This window comes from Mytilus galloprovincialis, chromosome 5, assembly GCF_965363235.1.
Source record: "Mytilus galloprovincialis chromosome 5, xbMytGall1.hap1.1, whole genome shotgun sequence".
In the NCBI taxonomy this organism is placed as follows: Eukaryota; Metazoa; Mollusca; class Bivalvia; order Mytilida; family Mytilidae; genus Mytilus; species Mytilus galloprovincialis.
The window spans coordinates 91,132,113-91,153,908 of NC_134842.1; the positions used below are offsets into that span (position 1 = coordinate 91,132,113).

The following is a 21,796-nucleotide window of genomic DNA, read 5'->3' on the forward strand; positions in this document are numbered from 1 at the left end:
TAACATCTGTGTCATTTTGGTCTTTTGTGGATAGTTGTCTCATTGACAATCATACCACATCTTCTTTTTTATACAACCGGTTTATGATGTAATTCTTAAAAATATTCTAAAGATATTAATCACAAATTATACACTTTTGTAACAATGTCAAGATTGTTTTACGCATTAAGTTTGTAATACCAATATTCATCCGAATTATATGACGCAGAATTCAAAAAGAATTTCTTCTGCAGACAAAACGGAAAACAAAACACATAGCAATGTCTTTTTTTATTTTACTGTCGGATTTTTGATATTTTCCTGAAACTCAAAAACTGCCGTGTATCAGTCATATGAATTAAGCATTTATCAACTGATTTTCTTATTTGTTCTGTACACCAAGTTAGTGGGTGGATTGAGGGCTCACACACATGTTAACCCCGCCACATTCTTTATGTGGTTGTCCCCAGCCAGGGTGTGTAATTAAGTGGCTATCGTTGGTACATGTTTGTCATATTTGTTTTTCATCAATTGTTTTGTAATGATATTGCTTGTTAGTTCTTTCGCTTAAACTGTTTAATGCTGTTTTACATGTCGGGGCCTTGTATTGTCTCCTACACTATATTGGTTTTTCTCATTGTTTGACATTTTAAAGGCCGTTCGGTTGTCCTTAATTACTTACATCCGTTTCATAGAGGGTTTATAGCTGTTTCATTGGCAATCATCCCACATCTCCTTTTTTTTCTATATTGAGATTATGTAAATAACCGAAATAAAAAAGTCTGCTTTAAAAGTTGATATTTTCCTCGATATTGACTCAGTTGGACGACTACAGAATAGAATGTATTTCAAACGTGTCGATTTCAACTCCCCAATTCTCAATTTTTCATTTCTCAGCGGGATATACCCTCTTTGCCATTGCAATTCAATAAGAACGTCACGTTAGTGTATGTTCTCTCAAATAACTTCATTAACAGTGTTATTATCTTTACATACAAACTGCTGCAAACAGGGTAATTAGTTTAGTCCGTCAAAATCAACACAACATCAGTGTAACGGTCACAATCACAAATTGGTTGACCGATACGATGTGTCTATGTCACAACTTCAATGATTTGAAATGCATGCACAGCAGGAGATGCATACTCCATGTACTCATTTAACATGGACTACACACTCTGTATCGCTCCTTTGGATGCGATTTCGTCCTGTTTACTAGGATTTAATTGCTGTGTCTTTTTATGGGATACTTTACAATCTCTGTTAGAAACTCCTTTCGTATGTAAGAAATGATAAAATAAGTAAACAACTTTAACCAGCCCTTTATAAATATATTCATAAGTCAACTCGTATTGAAGTTTTAGTGAATTGATAAATACATTTCAATTAGTAAAATTCTTGTGTTCCTTTCGTAATATTTAAAAAAAAAACTAAAGTAAATATAGTTGCCTTTTTGTTACTTTCGAAGTGACTTTGATTTTTCGGAAAACTTCAAAATGAAATTATAGATGTCAAGCTGATAATCAGGATAAATATTACAGAAAAACTTTTGATCATGTTTTGATTTATATCATATAGTCATTATCTTTTCGTTACATTTCGTGCATTCATTTTCAATACGATACCTTTCTATACGAGCTAAAGATAAAATACAACAAATCATATTTGTAATCGTCCTTACTATAATCAATATATAATTTTATTTTCTAACAACACCAGTAATACACAATCAATATCTACAATTATATACAAACAAAGACGTGTTGACATTATTAATAACAAACAGTTTTGTGAAGTCATTGTTAAAACACATTCCATATGGGCGGTCAATGCCATCGTCTTCATTAAGCATTTCTTCACAGTTTTCGCCATCTGATGACATTCTCTGTATGTTACTGGAATGGTAACCGCCGTAATAAATGTTTCCTTGTCTATCGCGTGTTACTCCTGCTGTACCCGAAACCTTCTTACTGTATACTAGAGTTCCATCTAATTTAAAACTCCTCACAAAAAACTGCTCATGACAATCATCGTATACAAGAAAGTAAATATCCCCAGATCCTTGTTTAATTAGTTTTAGAATTGTCCCATTAGTGTCTAATACTTTGATAGTACCATCCTTACCACCAACGTAAATTCTGTCACGTCCAGCAGTGATACCATAACATGTAAAACTAACTTTAACTTTGTCGTCCTTTGTCATATTTGCCGTGTTTATAAATTGTATCGATTCCTCGTCAGGAAGGGTAACAACAGCTCTGTCTGTACCATGTATCACAACAACACCATGAGGTTTAGAAGAAAGTATTATCTCTGTCTCATAATCTTTACAGTCTCTGTAGACATAAAGTTTGGGATCTGATGATGACCAATTAGTCAGGAGCAGCTTATTGTCGACTGTGATAGACAGATCGTGGAGTTTTTTCATCCCAGCTTTGAGTTTTACTTCCGTATCCTTTTCAAACTTGACAATGTGTTTTATTTTTTCTGTCATGATCTGGGCCTGCTGAAATTTCTTTGATTTGTATTGAACTTGACAAGGCTTAACGATCTCCGAAAGTTGTCCAAACAAATCAATCCTGATATCTTTCTTTGCATCAAAGGCTATATCAATTTCATGTGAACTGGATACCATCTTCTGGACGTTTACTTCCGCGCTTTTGATGATTGATACATGTTGGTGTAAAGCGTAAAAAAGCTGATTATTTGAGCCATGATCTTTCAGAAAATCAATTTCGTTCTGATTTGTTTTTAATCTGTACAGAACCTTTGCTATTTCTTCTTTTTGTATGCTAATTTCGGTCTCGTTTTTTCGTTGGAGAGACGATAGTTCAGTTTGAAGATCGCGTTCTACATCATCTATTTGTTTCAATAATCGGGATTTGACTTCACTGATTTGATTGGTTATAACTGATTTGGTTTTAGAAAGTCGTAGTAAGTTTGATTCTCTGTTATCGTGTAACTTATTTAATGTTGTAATGAGCTGGTTTATGTCCTGCATAACGTCGGTGAATAGTGCCGATTTTTTTACATCTTTGGAGGCATGTTCCAAAGGCAGAACGTTTTCACATTTCCTGTGGTCTTTAGGGATGCAAGCTCTGCAGCAAACGATCTCATGATCTGTGCAGTAATAATCCAAGAGCATATCCGTATGGACATTGCAGATTTTTTTCGCAGATATTGGGATATCAGAAGCGACGGTAGACAAATCTATCACTTGATGAGATTTGAATGCTTTGAATCGTGTATGTGATTCAGTGCAGGTTGGACATAGTCGCTCTTCACAGTCAGGGCAATATTTTGTTGCTGGTACTGATAAATTTTCCCCAGTGCACGGATCACATAAACTCCCTGAAGCCATTTAAGTAGTCTGAAACAATAAAGTGTTATTAACGTTTGTTAACAACATAAAATATTTTACTTTTTTTTTTACATATCTTTAATATATAAAATCAATAAATGTCCCTTATGTAGCGTTTTGATGATTTGGATCTGTTTTATTATTAAGTATTATAGAAAAGGGATCATTTGAAAACATCATTTGAAAACTCTTAATTTTCTTTTAGTTATAAACAAGAAAACGAAATTTAAATTTACTTCAGCATATTGGTCAGTTGGATAACATTCCAGCAAAAGAACACAACATAGTTTAAGTATCAGAGTGATTAACCTTGACTTTCAAACAATGCAAATGAATGAATAAAATTGAGAATGGAAATGGAGAATGTGTCAAAGAGACAACAACCAGACCATAGAAAAAACAACAGCAGAAGGTCACCAACAGGTCTTCAAAAGTCATCTGGGGTCAAAACGAATTGATTTTTTGAATGATTTTTGTACCATATGATAAAGTAACAACTCATAAAGTAACAAATCGAATTTGTAATGAAAAATAAAATATTTATTTTTTTTTCTGAATTTTTCATACCCTCGAGCCTCCTTAAGTTTCTGGATTTACCTTCATCGAGAACGCTCTAAGCCAAATATTTGAAAGCCGAGGATGTATAAGTACCTGCTTTTGTAAGGTGTGGTTTTTTTTTTTAAACTATAGACAAAAACTAAATATAACAACACTGACTGAAAATTGTGGTAATAAATTAAAGGCACTAATTCATAATCCCGTGATTTTTTATGTTAAATTCTGATATCATTTTGAAACAATAAATCAATGGCTTCTTAGTTTAAAGTTCAAATAAAGTGGCAATCATTTCATGTCAAAGTCTGACTTGTGTTGAAAAATAAGATATACCTTTTGGACATTTTAGATCGCACCTGTTACCGGAAGTTTGTTACAACAAAAACTGGTACTTATCATCTGAACAACAAAGGAAATGTACCCTTCAGTTAAAGTTTCAGGATTCCGCTGCCTTACTTTTAGATTTATACCTTGAATTTGACATGAGCGGTCAGCTCATTACCAGAATCTATGACAAACAAGACGATTCTAATCTTATAAATATCAATTTCCCCACCTAAGTAGCAGTATACTAACTAGTCCGAGATTTCTCTGACGTCCAACGGCTGTTTTGCCAGACAAGCTGGGGCCGTGGGACGTCAGAGCTCGTCCCATATCAAAAAGTGGATATTTGCCCACCCAAAATAGATGCGCTGCTTCGTTGCTTCTGGTGCCGACTGACGGCCTTGGAATTATATAAATCGGGCATCAATCTGTTCATTTTTCATTTATCTCTTCATTAATGTAAGTTTCACCTACCTGCCAACCTTTATTTTCTCATAATTAGACAGTTTTCACAGTGACCCATCGATTTCGGGATTTTGTCATTCATTTTCAAAGATTATCACGTGACCACGAGAAAATAGTGATGATTTATGCAAATGACCATAATGTAACACCTCGTTCATTTACGATGCAAGTTATCTAAATGTCCGAGAGCTTCCGATTGTAACGTGGTCGGAACTAAATGCTTCATACCGATCTCCTGTAAAGGAGGTAAAAAATCGTGGTTGGCAACTAAATGTTAAACATCGATCTCCTATAAAGGAGGTGAAAAAATATAAATATTTGCATATTTTGAGTCTCGAGACCACGAAACTCTCTCGTAACATGACGTCCATTTGAAAGTGAAAGTCAAAATGCCGAAATCGATGGTACTCTATGAAAACTGTTAAAATATGGAAAAATAAAGGTTGGCAGGTAGGTGAAACTTACATTAATGAAGAGATAAATGAAAAATGAACATATTGATGCCCGATTTATATAATTCCAAGGCCGTCAGTCGGTATCAGAAGCGACGAAGCAGCGCATTTATTTTGGGTGGGCAAATATCCACTTTTTGATATGGGACGTGCTCTGACGTCCTACGGCCCCAGCTTGTCTGGCAAAACAGCCGTTGGACGTCAGAGTAATCTCGGACTATATATCAACTTAACCTGCATATGGGATGTTCCTTTCAAAACTCAAGAGTTTTCAGCTGCTACTCATTCTTGATTTAACATCACCAGTGTCAGAGCAGAAAGTTGACGAATCAGTAGTACATCAAAGAACGTCTCGTCTTTTTTTTCAAAATAGGTACACCGGAAGATAGGAATACCTTGTTGATAAATATTCCGTCACAACTTTACAGATAATGCACGATGATTCTTACTTATAGATTCTAGTAACCGACATTGTTTATTATCTCAATAATAGGCGAGTGATATGAGAGCCAAATTTACATTTTTAATGCACCTACCTAACACACGGCTAAATTATATATCACTGGAAAGCTAAGAATGTGTACTTTCTAAATATCCCGGTCGTCAAAAGAAATTATGGTGCATTTTTTTTTTAAATCGAGGTCAAAGGTCATGGGTGCAATTTCAATTCACGGATACTTCCAGTTGTAAAATCGAGTCAAAACAAATGTAAAAACAAAACAATTTTATAGGAATGCTGTATTACTGTTGGGAAAATATATTTCTATCATAATATTAATTAATTTTGGTTGATTTTAACGGTAACACATGTTACAGAACGTTTTCTCTCGGAGTCTTTGAAAATCAACCATTTAAGTCACACAAATGTATCTGTAGTCGCCATTGCATTATCTAAATCTTATAATACCTCCATATCATTTGATTTACAAACATATATCTGCAAATTTGATATAAATAATCCGAAACAAATTTGAAGCAAGAGGAAAATATAACATATGACGTATTTTTAATTGTTTAGAAAAGTCCCATGATGAGCTGTTCATTAAACCTGAGGAAGCGTATGGTCTCCTGTTAGTTTGAAAGCCTGCCAACCGCTTCAAGATCAGACAACCATAGAGCAGATTTTCTTTTATTATTGTAGTGCAATATGTTGATATATAAAAAAGAAAATGTGGTATGATTGCCAATGAGACAACTATCCACAAAAGACCAAAATGACACAGACATTAACAACTCATACATCACTAAATCAGATATGATAAGAGTACTAACAAACATAACTAAAATGAGTAAAGTGCTACTAGTATATTTATATCAACAAATTGATAGTTTTAATATAAAACATCACAAGGAAAATATGATCACTCATTGTACGTCAAACTGTGTTTGATTTTACTTCAGTCGGCCACCGTGTATCTTGAGATATATAATTTATCAAACAACACTTGACAAAGTAGTTTGTACTCTTTTTAAATTACGCTAGTGATGACGTTCGGCTACTTTGGCACTAAGTATTACTTTCTTTTTATCTTGTTTCACCGCTTCAAACGGAGGACAAGGCTATCCTAATATTGAACCTTTTATTTGGCTTTCTGATGTTAAAATCCCGTTAGCGTATAACCTAAATGATCGAAATGTCGGACCAATGGGATGTTGGACCATTTAGGTGTCGGAATATTGCGATATCGGAATATTATAGCTTCATTTAAACTTGTAATCTCATCATTCTTATCGGACAACATATCCATACAAAGACAACTTCCTTGGCATGGGCATATATCAGTACAGTAGAGGTTTTGCTCAAAGCGGACACAAGATCTACTATATACAGATTGAATTAAAAATTTGGAATGGACATGAGGGATTTGTCAAAGAGACACCAACGCGCTTTAAAGCAGGCAACGGCCAAAAACCACCAATGGGTCGTCAATGCAGCAAGAAACTCCCAAATCTGGAGGCGTTCTTCAGTTGGCCCCTACACAAAAATGTACTAGTTTGAAATGATAATGGACGGAGGCCAGAGGCTCCTGACTTGGGACAGGCGCAAAATTGCGGCGGGGTAAAATATGTTTTTGGAAATCTCAACCCTCCCCCTATACCTATGCCAATGCGTGAACATATCAAATATTGTAGAAAGTTGAATGACATCATACCGGACCGATGTTGCCTTTTAGCCAACCAAAGTCATACGGAGATCTGTTATTGTTTCTGTAGTTAGGTCGACATCAATTTTAACCCCCAGAAGAAAAATAATGCCATGTAGAATGGATGCCCCATTTTGATTGTTTCTAATCTCCTGATTAGTCAAACTTGTTGATAGTTATCAAAGGTGTGTCCATAAATACGGTGCATTTGTAGTGATAAACCTAAATGAAAAAGAGTAAAAAAACTATTTATAGATAATATACATTCTACTAAAGCCATACGTCTAAGAACTTTGTCAATAGGAATATCGTACGCTTTATTAACTGCCGCAGATGTGTCATCATCTAAAAGCTTAAGACAATACAGAAATGTTTTTAAAGCAGATGGCATAATTTCAATTGATTCCAGTGAAATGTTTTTAGATAATGGTGATTGGATTACAACTCTACCCTATATCTGCTTCCGTAAAATACTAGTAGATGCATAAAGTGCTTGCAACCAGTTTCGCAGTCACTGCTCAGACTGTGATTTTAAAACAAATGTTGATATCTTTTTATAATATATACAAAAAAACGGTGCGGGAAATGGACACGATTACATTTCCGGATGCAGGAAGCGGGAATATAAAAAAATTAAAAAAAATCTGTTTTGAAAAAAAAAGTGCGGGAGGGTTTTAAAAAAAAAAAAGGCAGGACCGAACAGAGTGAAAAATAAAAAGGCAGGACAGAGATTACAGCTAAAAAAATGCAGGACAAAATTTTTCATCCTAGCCCCCCCCCCCCCCCCATAAAAATCAAATGGTAGCTCCCTTAGCGATGCAAGCTCGATGCTAAAAAGATTTAATAGTAAAATTATCATGAGTTATTTTGTAAATCAGATCATTGTAGGAGATATATGTAGTTACACTCAAAACAGCTTGAGTTTGCTCCTCAGAGGATACCTTATGAAGTTGTGTAACTTGCTTATAGGCTTTATACATTTGCGAAATATACAGACAGACAAATCAGAATGAGTTGTAGATCTACTGCCCTCGTTGATATATGAGAAGAGACTGGTCGGTAGAATTGGTACATGTAGTACAAAGTCTTTGTACAGACAAAACAGAAGATGATAGGTTGTGCTTACTTTTGAAATATTTATAGCAACTCTTATGATATTTTGTATTTTCAAATGGGATGTTTTCATTTTTTTCATATTCATCGACCAGTCTTCTGTAAACTTTATCTTTTCGTTTTCCAACTGCGGCAATACAACTGTATCTTCATTTAAGTTTTTAACTACATAGTTGCTATGTAGTAAATACATGACAGACTATGCATCTGTTTCAATAAATCGATATTGTTTTTGGCTTTTTAGCAAAGGAAGGGTTTCATTGTGAACTGGACAGTGAAAATTTGACACGACTCAGAAGATTTTTCTAAAATTTTCCGATACGATTCCTTATTTAGAAAGAGGTGAATTCTACAGAACTCAAAAACTATGTTTTACTTTGATTTGATCTTTATTTCGGACGATTTTATATCTATTTAAGCTACACTGAAGTTAAAGATAGAAATAGCGCCGTTTAAATATGATTTATCGTACTCTAAAAGCACTATTAAGTACACGGAAATCGACTAATATATTCAGTAAAAAACGATAACGAAATAGATAAGGGATTCCGGAAATTAAAGTGATTTTACCCAACATCATAAAATTACAGAAATTCGTGATTTTAAGAAATGTTGAGATAAAGTCTTGATCTTGAATGAAAAAACGATAACTGACGAGTAATTTGGTGTGTTCTAAAACGGATAGAGAGCAAAAACATTTAATAAAAATTTAATTGTAGATCCGAAAAGGTCGGGATTATGAAAATTTTGGTACAAAATGTCAAATATTTAGAAGGAATGTAAAAGCATGCGGAGTTACAGTTATAAATTTTGTTTTTCATTATTTTAAGAATCTAATTCACTTAATAATTCTGTCTAAAAGAAGAGATACGACTTATTTCCTTTGCTTGAAAAACATGTCGTAATTTTATAATTTTCATATAATTTCTGAAATAAACGTCAATTTTACAAAAACTGCACAGTACAATTTTGTGACGACCGGGCAAACATCAAAGTTTAATCATTATTCTTTCATTTAAAAAAAAAATTAGCCGTGTGTTAGGTGGGTGCATTAAAGTCCTTAACTAGACATCTTTTTCAAATATTACACTCGCCTATAACGTATTAAAAGTTAAAAAATAAATAAAAATGGAGGCAATTCTAAAACTGAAGGTCCGTAATCAAATTGCAATAAACACACGAAAAGAATGGACAACAACTGTCATATTCCTTATATATTACTTTAGTAATAGTGGTTTTAAGTTGTCTTAAAAAATTACATTTACTTGTAAGTCTATGTTTGGTCATATCCATTTGACGAGGCTCGGTACTTATGTATCCCGTCATTGTGTTATTGTGCTATGAAAAATATTTGTCTTCCTGTCTTTCGTTTATGCTAAATTAGATGTGCTTTGTCTGTATACAATAAAGAAGATGTGGTATGATTGCCAATGAGACAACTATCCACAAAAGACCAAAATTACACAGACATCAACAACTCATACATCACTAAATCAGATATGATAAGAGTACTAACAAACATAACTAAAATCAGTAAAGTGCTACTAGTATATTTATATCAACAAATTGATAGTTTTAATATAAAACATCACAAGGAAAATATGATCACTCATTGTACGTCAAACTGTGTAAAAAAATGAACGAAAAACAAATATGTAACACATAAACAAACGACAACCACTGAATTACAGGCTCCTGACTTGGGACAGGCACATACATAAATAATGTGGCGGGATTAAACATGTTAGCGGGATTCCAACCCTCCCCCTAACCTGGGACAATGGTATAACAGTACAACATTAGAACAAACTATAAAAATCACTTGAAAAAGGCTTAACTCATCAGATGGACAAAAATACAAGTAGATGCCTTTATGTTTTCTTTAATGATATATGTGTTTGTTTTATAGCGATTAAGATTATTACACAATGTTGACTGCTGTACTATTATTTTTTACATTTTTACTTATTAATGTCTGTTTGTTTTGTTCACATATCGTTGTGAATGTAAATGAATTTTACGCGACTTTCATATACCAGTAAGTAGGAGGTTTAGCTTGCAATAAAACCAGGTTGAATCCACCATTTTCTACATAATAACATCCCTGTTATAAGTCAGAAATATTACAATTGCTATCATTTCATTTTATGTGTTGGAGCTTTTGATTTTGTCATATGATTAGCAAAAAAGTCAAATCACAAAAATACTGAACTCAGAGGAAAATCCAATCGGAAAGTCCATAATCACATGGCAAATTCAAATGAAAAAACACATATAAAACGAATGGACAAGAACTGTCATATTCCTGACTTGGTATAAGTCATATTGGCATATACAAATGTAGAAACTGGTGGATTAAACTTGGTTCTATAGCGCTAAACCTCTCACAATGTTGACAGTCTCATCAAATTCCGTTACATTTACAAACAGACATTATAAATAATAGAGTCAAAATATGGGTACAGCAGTCATCATCGTGTAACAATTTTAAAAGGAACAATTTAGCAGAACACAAGAACATATATCTACAAACACATTCATTGATTCGCGTATCTGACGTCGGAAAATTATATACGTCAAATTTTTGTCGCTCAATGATTATACAAACAATTCTCAAATTTCACATGGGCAATGTCAGCATAAAGGGTTTAATAATCAAAAGTGTGAAAGAATTAATTTCAGAAATAGACCGAGATTTAAAATGGTCCAAAAGTTATATAGAATTTATAAGAATCCACAAATAGTTCATTCCAATACGCGATTGAATAATTTTGACGTTTGTGGTTCAACGTATTTTCTAATTAATTATAGAAATATATCATAACGACTTATAATAGAACAATATCATACTGACGGGATCTTTTAAAGTACAGAGTCACGTTATAAGAACCAAGGAAACACAAAAATTCAAATATACAAAACACATCAGCAAAAAAATGAAAGATACTAACTTCACATTGACGGGATGTTTAAGTAACGAGCCACGTTTAATGGATATTACATAATACAATCCAACAGTAAAATTAATATTAGTAATAGAACAAAGACAAATGAAAGAACAGTATAACACGTTGTTAAGATGATCATCAACATCAATACGCAAAATATATACATCAAGATCATGTATTATTTGTGAAGTTGATACGGAATATTTATCAACCAGGTCTTGGTACCTTCCGGTGAACATTTTTAGAAAAAGGATGAGACGTTCTTTGACATACCCCTGGTTCATCAATTTTCTGCTCAGACACTGGTGAAGTTTTACAAAGTCTGAGTAAGAGCTGCAAGCTCTTGAATATTGGATAAGTTGGGAAATATATAGCCCCTATGCAGGTGAAGTTGGTATATTGCTATAGAAATTTGTTTGTCTGCAATTTCTATTTCGTGAATATCAAAGCCGAAAACGAGTTTTCGGTGCAATTGTACTTAATGTAATTGGAGCATTGTTTGCCACTTTAATCTGTCCGGCTTTTAGTAAATTTTTATTAATATTTATATAAAGAACGAACTATGTGTATGAGATTCAAGAAATACTTTGCAAAATAATACTTGTGGTGAAATGATTATATTAGTATAAGAACGTCAAGAAAAACAATTTTGACGTAACGCACAAATTGTTAAAATAGGATTTCACCATGGTCTTTTCTGACGTTCAGGAAAATTATACAGACAGAGTTACAAGTCTGATGGTTATCAATTTATAAACTACCCTAGTAAGGGATCATTCTGGAGTAATTTAGTCAATTTCTAAGACAGGGCCATTTTTGACCCTTCGTGGCCCTACTCCTTTATAGTTTCAAAATTAAAATCGTCTCGTTTGTCATAAATTCTGGTACTGAGATGACTGTATAAGTCAAATTCGAGATATAAGTCTAAAGGGACTTTTCGTTTTGAATTTTGCTCGGATTTTTTTATTTTTTTTATTTTACCTTTTTACTCAAAAATTTTATATTTTGAAATAAATACAGCTAAACATAATTTAAATTAAAATTGAGAATGGAAATGGGGAATGTGCCAAAGAGACAACAACCCGACCATAGAAAAAAAACAGCAGAAGGTCTACAAAAGGTCTTCAATGTAGCTAGAAATTCCCGCACCCGGAGGCGTCCTTCAGCTGGCCCCTTGACAAATATATTTTAGTTCAGTGATAATGAACGCCATACTAATTTCCAAATTGTACACAAGAAACTAAAATTAAAATAATACAAGACTAACAAAGGCCAGAGGCTTCTGATTTGGGATAGGCGCAAAAATGCAAAAATGCAAATAAAAACAATTCTTTTTAAAATGTTGTCTTAGACTACATGACTGTATGCTCCTAATAACCAGGCCCAAGTCCGCGGTTCTTTACCTAATTTGTTCGCAATGTATTATTCCTAGAGTTTTTAAAGTTTTGAATTTTTGTCATATTTGTATTGGGCTTCAAACTCTCATTGCAAAACTGCATTTCCTGGCCAATTACATAATTTCTTAGATCTTTTCATCAATACAAGGTTAGAATTAAACTATTTACAAATAAATAACTGCACTATTTTTTCCTGTTAATGCAAAAGAATAAAAAAAAACGTATGTCAGTAATGTACACAAAAATGCCAAAAATACACCAACAAAGATTATTATCTCAAATTTGCATTTGAAGTTTTCGTGTGATTCATAAATGACTGACTGATGAAATATATAGGGACTGGTAATTAAATCTGAAGCAAAGTACTTACAATATCCGATTATCCTAGAATATATAGGGACTGGTAATTAAATCTGAGGCAAAGTACTTACAATATCCGATTATCCTAGAATATATAGGGACTGGTAATTAAATCTGAAGCAAAGTACTTACAATATCCGATTATCCTAGAATATATAGGGACTGGTAATTAAATCTGAAGCAAAGTACTTACAATATCCGATTATCCTAGAATATATAGGGACTGGTAATTAAATCTAAGCAAAGTACTTACAATATCCGATTATCCTAGAATATATAGGGACTGGTAATTAAATCTGAAGCAAAGTACTTACAATATCCGATTATCCTAGAATATATAGGGACTGGTAATTAATTCTGAAGCAAAGTACCTAAAATATCTGATTATCCTAGAATATATAGGGACTGGTAATTAAATCTGAAGCAAAGTACTTACAATGTCCGATTATCCTAGAATATATAGGGACTGGTAATTAAATCTGAAGCAAAGTACTTACAATATCCGATTATCCTAGAATATATAGGGACTGGTAATTAAATCTGAAGCAAAGTACTTACAATATCCGATTATCCTAGAATATATAGGGACTGGTAATTAAATCTGAAGCAAAGTACTTACAATATCCGATTATCCTAGAATATATAGGAACTGGTAATTAAATCTGATGCAAAGTACTTACAATATCCGATTATCCTAGAATATATAGGAACTGGTAATTAAATCTGAAGCAAAGTACTTACAATATCCGATTATCCTAGAATATATAGGGACTGGTAATTAAATCTGAAGCAAAGTACTTACAATATCCGATTATCCTAGAATATATAGGGACTGGTAATTAAATCTGAAGCAAAGTACTTACAATATCCGATTATCCTAGAATAAATAGGGACTGGTAATTAAATCTGAAGCAAAGTACTTACAATATCCGATTATCCTAGAATATATAGGGACTGGTAATTAAAACTGAAGCAAAGTACTTACAATATCCGATTATCCTAGAATATATAGGGACTGGTAATTAAATCTGAAGCAAAGTACTTACAATATCCGATTATCCTAGAATATATAGGAACTGGTAATTAAATCTGATGCAAAGTACTTACAATATCCGATTATCCTAGAATATATAGGAACTGGTAATTAAATCTGAAGCAAAGTACTTACAATATCCGATTATCCTAGAATATATAGGGACTGGTAATTAAATCTGAAACAAAGTACTTACAATATCCGATTATCCTAGAATATATAGGGACTGGTAATTAAATCTGAAGCAAAGTACTTACAATATCCGATTATCCTAGAATATATAGGGACTGGTAATTAAATCTAAAGCAAAGTACTTACAATATCCGATTATCCTAGAATATATAGGGACTGGTAATTAAATCTGAAGCAAAGTACTTACAATATCCGATTATCCTAGAATATATAGGGACTGGTAATTAAATCTGAAGCAAAGTACTTACAATATCCGATTATCCTAGAATCACTGCTGCAACCCTTTGCTGTAAGTAAAACATAAAGTTGTAATGCAACATCCCCTTTTCTGAACATGCTTAATGGAACAAACCTTTTCAGATGCCGGATAATAGTTTTCAATTGGTAATTTTCATCGACTCGCAATTTTCACACAGTGCATTTTATTAATATATATTGATATGGCAAGGTAAACAACATTAACATTAAAAGTATGTATACCAACTTTAGGGAGCTACCATTTGATTTTTATGGGGGGCTAGGATGAAAACTTTTGTCCGGCATTTTTTTTTAGCTGTAATCTCTGTCCTGCCTTTTTATTTTTCACTCTGTTCGGTCCTGCCTTTTTTTTTTTAGTTTATCCTGACTTTTTTTACCTAAATTGTCGTCCTGACTTTTTTTTTGCAAGTGTCTCATGCTGCCTTTTTTTTACTCAAAACTCCTGTCCTGCCTATTTTTTACAAATTTCATCCTAGCCCCCCCCCCCATAAAAATCAAATGGTAGCTCCCTTAACAGACGGATTTAATGTATGAAAATTGTTTACTTCAAATATATTATTGTGATACAATTACAAGAATGTAAAGAAGAAAGGGAAATTGTTAAATTTAATAAATTTACTTTCGGTTCCAACTGTCAACCTATATATATATCCACATTGAGTCATTACAATGATGATAACATTAAAAATAACGCTAAAGACTTAAAACCATATACCGTTTTTAGAAAACAATATAATGACAGTGGCAGATGTACACTTTTTATAAGTTATAATAGCTTCTTGAAGACAACAGTCCGTACACACTTACCCGATTTAAGATGTCTGAACAGGTTTATTGTATGGAAAGTCGTATGTAACAAACTATATGTCTTCCCGAATAGAAATAAGTGAATGTACAATTAAGACAGCTGTAATTACTAAGTCCTTTTACCGTACGAATTTAAATGTTTGAAAATTGTTTACTTCAAAAATTATAATTATATTGTGATACAATTACAAGAATTTAAAGAGAGAAAGGATGTGGCTAAATTTGAAATCTACTTTCGGTTTCAACACTTTCAACCTATATATCTGCACATTGTGTCGTAACATTGATTATAATATAACAACAAAATAATAACAGTAGCAGCTGTATATTTATTACAAGTTATAATAGTTTCTCGAAGACTGCATTACAAACTTTCCTGATTTCAGATTTCTGAACAAAGTTCAAGTTCGTTGTATGGAAAGCTGTATGAAACAAAGTATATTTCTTGTGATAATTGATTAAAATAAAATATTTAAAAATATAATGTTTTGTCTAGGTATTACTGTTAATTCAATCTATAAAAGTTACTTTGACCCTATATCAAATTATACATAACTATGAAAAACAAGCTATGATAATTTCTTAACTATGATAAGCTATGAACCGCCTAGTCTGTCACTTTCCATAATTGTATCAATATAGTCGAGATATATTGATTATTTCAGTGAAGTCTAGAACAAAATGCTACTACTTTAAGATGATTTCTACTCTTAATCATGTTAATAGACATTTGCGGATTACAATTACAATAACAGGTAGCATATAAATCTTGGGCATTCTCAAAGTGTAAAAATAAACCGTCAATCCAAAACAATGTATTAAACGATAGCGATGTTTTTCTGTAGATTTTTTTTCTAATATATTTGCAGCAATATGTTAATTAACATTAATTATTGTATACGGTGTGATCCAGGTTAAAAATGATGTAATTGTACGTAGTATGATAGAATGAACTAACATTATTTTGAAAATAAATTTTACATTAGACACACTAAATCATTTTGTAAATATCGCAATTGTCGTATTGGGGAAATTCTAAAAAAAAACAGTCAGAAATACTTTGTGTTAGAAAAGGTGCAATCAACCATGGGGTATTCTAAAACATACTTTCTCTCTTTTATTTTGTTTAAATAGCGGACGGGTGTTTTTGAGCTATTTAATCTTCATGAAATTTCACTTGCCGTTCGAAATGATTTTGAAATATTTTATTTTCCTGAATAGGACAAACATGTTTTTGGTTTCAATAGAAAAAATAATCTATTCGAGGAAAAAAGAAAAAAAACACTTATCAACGATTTTTTTCTTATGTGGAAAATTGTGAAGTAAACCTGGTTTTATAGCTAGCTAAACTTGATTTGTACATGCATATTTTCACGTAGATAATGGTGGACTGTACCTGGTTGTATAGCCAGCTAAACATCTCATCAAACGAATAAATAACAAGTGTCATATACCTGAATTGTTTGTGTAATATATATTTGTTATAGAAAGAATATGGTTAAATACTCCTAAAATGAATTGTGTACCATCAAATGAACTATGGTTTGAATATCTGTACTTGTGATTTCATTGTAGATGCTTGTATAAATGAGCATATTGAGAGTTTGTTGTTTAAGTCTTTAATTGATGAGTTCAGTTTTAACTTAATCTCCGCCAAAATAGTATGACTGTAGATACATGCAGTAATGAGTCTTGTGACGTAGCCAGAGCAAATAAATTGATACTTCCGTCATTCGATGACTTGATCTACATTCCAAGGCAATAACTTGACCTGCTTATAGGAGTCAGCGAGCTCCTGTAATTAAACAGTACATTTTGAATATAGCAATATGTACATCTACTCATGCCTTTTATCTGTTATGGTCACTATTTTAAAAAAAACTCATCAACAATCTATGATTTACGTTACTACCTATAGTAAACATAGAAAAAGAGGAGGATGAGTCAGTACCTTATATACCATTTGTGGTACGTCTTAAGCTTATTCGTGGATTTTGTTAAGAGCTGTTCATGCATGGTAAGCGATTTTGTTTTTCTACTTTCTGGTTGAATTGATGATTCCTTTTATCTTTCGTGTATTTTGTTCACATTCGTCAAAAAAAGGGTAAAATGGTTCATGCAAAATGTTCTATACAAAGCATAATCTCTTCTATACAAATAAAGTAATTCATGTACTGCACCCGTCTTGTAGTTGAAGTACCTTCTTTGATAAAGGTGGGTGTTCACTTGTTACATTGATGCTTAAACACATAACCGTTGGAATGCAGATAACAAATGACTCTTGTAAAAAAATATGTAACACTCACTGTAAATCTAACAAAAAACTCTTGCAGCAACCGATGATCAATCAATCAGGAATGAATTCCACGTAGCGTTGATGAAATATGTTCGTTGTTGTTCTGCAGTTTGCATGTTGTCTGTTTGTACGTATTGATATTGTAGGTGTTCTTGTGTGTTTGTTTGTTTCTGTCGCGTAGTAGTGTTTTAACATTCTTTCTTGAAATGTTCTGTACCAAATCAATAATACGGCAGTTGTTATCAAATAGTCCGTTTCTGTGTGGTTTTATTTTGTTTTATTTTGGTGTTCCTTTTGTTCCTATGTATCCCTCTTATTGTTGGTGTGTTTCCATCGGTTTTGATTTAAAAGCCAGATTTGTTTTATTTTAGTCGATTTATGATTTTTGAACAGCGGTGTGGTATTGTTGCCTTTAAACAGAACTGTCAACAAAACGAAAAATATATTCTGGGTTGTTAAAACCAGTACATACCTCCCGTACTTTTTCTAATATGAAGAAATAACATAAAAAAAAATGTGGTGCACACTGAATAACCCGCGTAGTGTGTTATTTTAAAGTGTGAACCAAATTTTTTATGTTATTGCGAAATTAAATTATTGAAAAATGAACAAAATTACAGAATTTAAAACAACGTCTTTTGTTAGTTATTCGTTGTTATGGAAATTACATTTCATTCATGTTGATTTCAAATGTAAATGTTTACACTTGTATACACATATGTATACGGAAGTGTTTAAGTTATTGATAACATACATGTTGAGTGCTGTAAAGTCATTGTCAAAACAAATTCCATATAAGAACAGTTGAAAATACACTCATCATAGATACCAGGATTGAAAATTTGTATAAGAGCCAGACGTCCGTTTCGGCTACAAAAGTGACACTCGAAAACAAAATCATCTCTTCTCAGCATTTCTTCCGGTTTTATTTTCGATCTGATGACAGTCTGTATGTTGTTGTTTTGCCACCATCCTAGGTGTAAATCTGTCTGTCATTTGTTAAGCCTTGAACAATTGATGCGATACCCTTACTGTATACTAATGTTCCACTTGAACTGACACATATGAGCTTGTTCCAACATGAAGCTGGTAATAGTATTACTGTATCATATAAAGTATATGAGTAAAATCTGATTCAATTGTTTTTCGAATTTTCCTATTGATGTATTATGGATTGATAATGCGACTCTTCAAAGTAAATTATGTCATTTTCAGTGGCTATAATACCATAACATTTAAATTCGATTTCAATTTTGTTCAACTTTGTCATCTTTGTGGTGTTTATAAATTCTTAAGTGATCTAGGTAAGTAGTGTAACAACAGTTGTGTCTGCACTACGATCATGATGTATAAGGGATAAAAGGTGTAACCTATCACATGAGTCTATCGCAATCATAAACCTCATAAGCAGTTGTCATATGCCATACCTAAATGATTGTCAATATTTCAAGAATATGGCGTTTACGATAGATTTTTGATAGTTTTTGGTTTAATTCATTTTTAAATATTTGCTGATATTTTATGCAGATGTCTGATTATTGTTGAATAGTTTCTTCGTCTTTTTCAGTATTTTGTTAAATTGCTTGCCAATTTGTATAGAAGAAAAACAAGGAGAATTCAAAACGACAAGATTTTTTTATCATATAACAAAATCAAAAGCTCAAACACATCAAATGAATTGAAAACAACTGTCATATTCCTGACTAGGTATAGGCAGGTCCTTATGTAAAAAATGGTGGATTAAACCCGGTTTAATAGCTATCTGAATCTCAAACTTATATGACAGCCATATAGATGTATGAGCAAAACAAAAATATTTTATTCTCAATTTTATAATAAGTAAAAATGTCTTTCTTAATAATCTTCTATCTAGGAGCAAAATCTCTGTAAAAGAGAGGCGAAAAATACAAAGAAACATTCAAACTCATAAGTCACAATAAACTTACAACGCAATGGCTAAAAATAGAAAACAGACAAACAGTAGTACACAAACCAGACTTAGCAACATGAACCCCACATACAATGTAGATATTTACGGGAAACAATTCTGATAACATTAAAATATATATAATCAAGTGGCAAAAATCATCACGTGTCCTTTTATGTGAGTTTTAATCAATACTATGCATATTCTTGCATTTTAAATCACTACAAGCAATATTCAATATGGTTATACTTCTTCGTTTACATTTTATAAATTATTTGCATTTGTACACGTCTACAGACCGGCAATTGTTATTAACAACAAATAGTTTTGTAAAGTCATTGTTAAAACACATTCCATATGGACAGTGTATGCCATTGTCCTGGTTCAGCATTTGTTCACAGTTTTTCCCGTCTGGTGATATTCTCTGTATGTTGTTGGTGTGATAATTTCCGAAGTAAATGTCGCCCTGACGATCAAATGTTACTCCTGCTCTACCTGAAACATCGATACTGAATACTAGTGTTCCATCTAATTTTACACAAGATAGTTTGTTATCACATCTGACAATAAACTGCTCGTGAATATCATCGTATAACAGAAAATAAATATCTGTTTCTCCATGGTTGATTGACTGCAGAATTGTCCCATTTGTATCTAATGTTTTGATAGTACCATTATTACCACTGACGTAAATGTTGTCACGTCCAGCACTTACAGCAAGACATTCAAATTTAACGTTAACTTTGACCTCCTTTTTCATCTGTTTTGTGTTTATAAATTGTATCGATTTATTATTAGGAAGGGTTACCACCGCTCTGTCTGAACCAGCGATCACAGCAACACCTCTGGGATCATATGTGAATGTTATTTCTCCCTCGTATTCTTTGCACTCTCTGTAGACATATAGTTTCCGATTTGATCGGACATAATTAGTCACGAGCAGTTTATTATCCTCTGTGATTGCCACATCTAGAAAGTTACATATATCATTGCATCTTAAATCAGTGTCCTTTTCAAACCCAAGGATACGATGGGTTGGTTCTGCCATGATCTGGGCCTGCTGAAATTTCAACGTTTTGTATAGAATTTGACATGGTTTAATATTTTCTAACAATGATCCAAAAAATTCCATCTTAAAATTTTTGTATTCATCTAAAGATATATCGACTTCTTGTGAACTGGAAATCATCTGCTGAACTTGGTCTGCTGCGGTTTGTACATCAGATACCTGTTTACGCAATGCTATAAATAATTGTTTATTCGAACCACACTCTTTCAAGACTTCTATTTCATTTTCCTTTGATTTTAAGATCTCCATCATCTGTGATATTTCTTCCTTTTGTTTGTTGATTCCAGTTTCATGTTTTAGTTGGAAGGACGAAAGTGTGGAGTGAAGATCAAGTTCAAGTGTATCTATTTGTTTCAATAATTGGACTTTTAATTCACTTATCCGATTGGTTATTGCTAATTTAGACTTTGCAAGTAATTCTAAATTGGACTGCCTGTTATCGTTGAATTTATTCAATATTGCAAGAAGGTGTTTAATTTCCTGTATAACATCGGTATAAAGTGCAGACGTTTTCACATTTTTAGAAGCAAACTCTAATGGTAAAATATTTTGACATGTCCTGTGGTCATTGGGAATGCATGCTCTACAGCAAATGATATCATGATCTGTGCAAAAATAATCCAGGAGTAATTCCGTATGGATTTGGCAGCATTTTGTCACAGAGATTGGAATCTTATTATCGACAGACGACAAATCTATCACGTGATGTGATTTGAATGCTTTGAACCGGTCATGTGATTCAGTGCAGCTGGAACATAGTCTTTCTTCACAATCTGAACAAAACTTGGTTGCCTTTAACGTTTTATTTTCAGCAAAACATGGACCACATACACTAGCTGTAGCCATTTCAATATTCTGAAAAAAAGGATACCACCATGAAAATTGTAAAAAAAAAAGTATATGACAGGTAAACAACTCGTGTGCACTATGTTTTATTAAAGGAAAACGATGTCAGCTATAACTAAGTGGTCGACACAGGATGCAACCAGATGCTCCACAGGGCGCAGCTTTATACGACCGCAGAGGTTGAACCCTGAACAGTTGGGGCAAGTATGGACACAACATGCAAGATTGATACAGCTCTGCATTTTGATTGTGATTAAATAGTTGACACAG

At 32.8% G+C, this 21,796-nt stretch overlaps 1 long non-coding RNA gene across 1 annotated transcript; it reads right to left on the bottom strand.

Moving 5' to 3' along the window:
* Positions 1-1,523: 1,523 nt before the first annotated feature.
* LOC143076696 (uncharacterized) lies at positions 1,524-15,464 on the bottom strand. The gene is made up of 3 exons (XR_012978756.1): positions 15,389-15,464; positions 14,572-14,610; positions 1,524-3,349 (listed from the first exon to the last, which is right to left on the bottom strand). It is a non-coding gene; the product is annotated as an uncharacterized LOC143076696 (long non-coding RNA).
* Between the last annotated feature and the right edge of the window lie 6,332 nt (positions 15,465-21,796).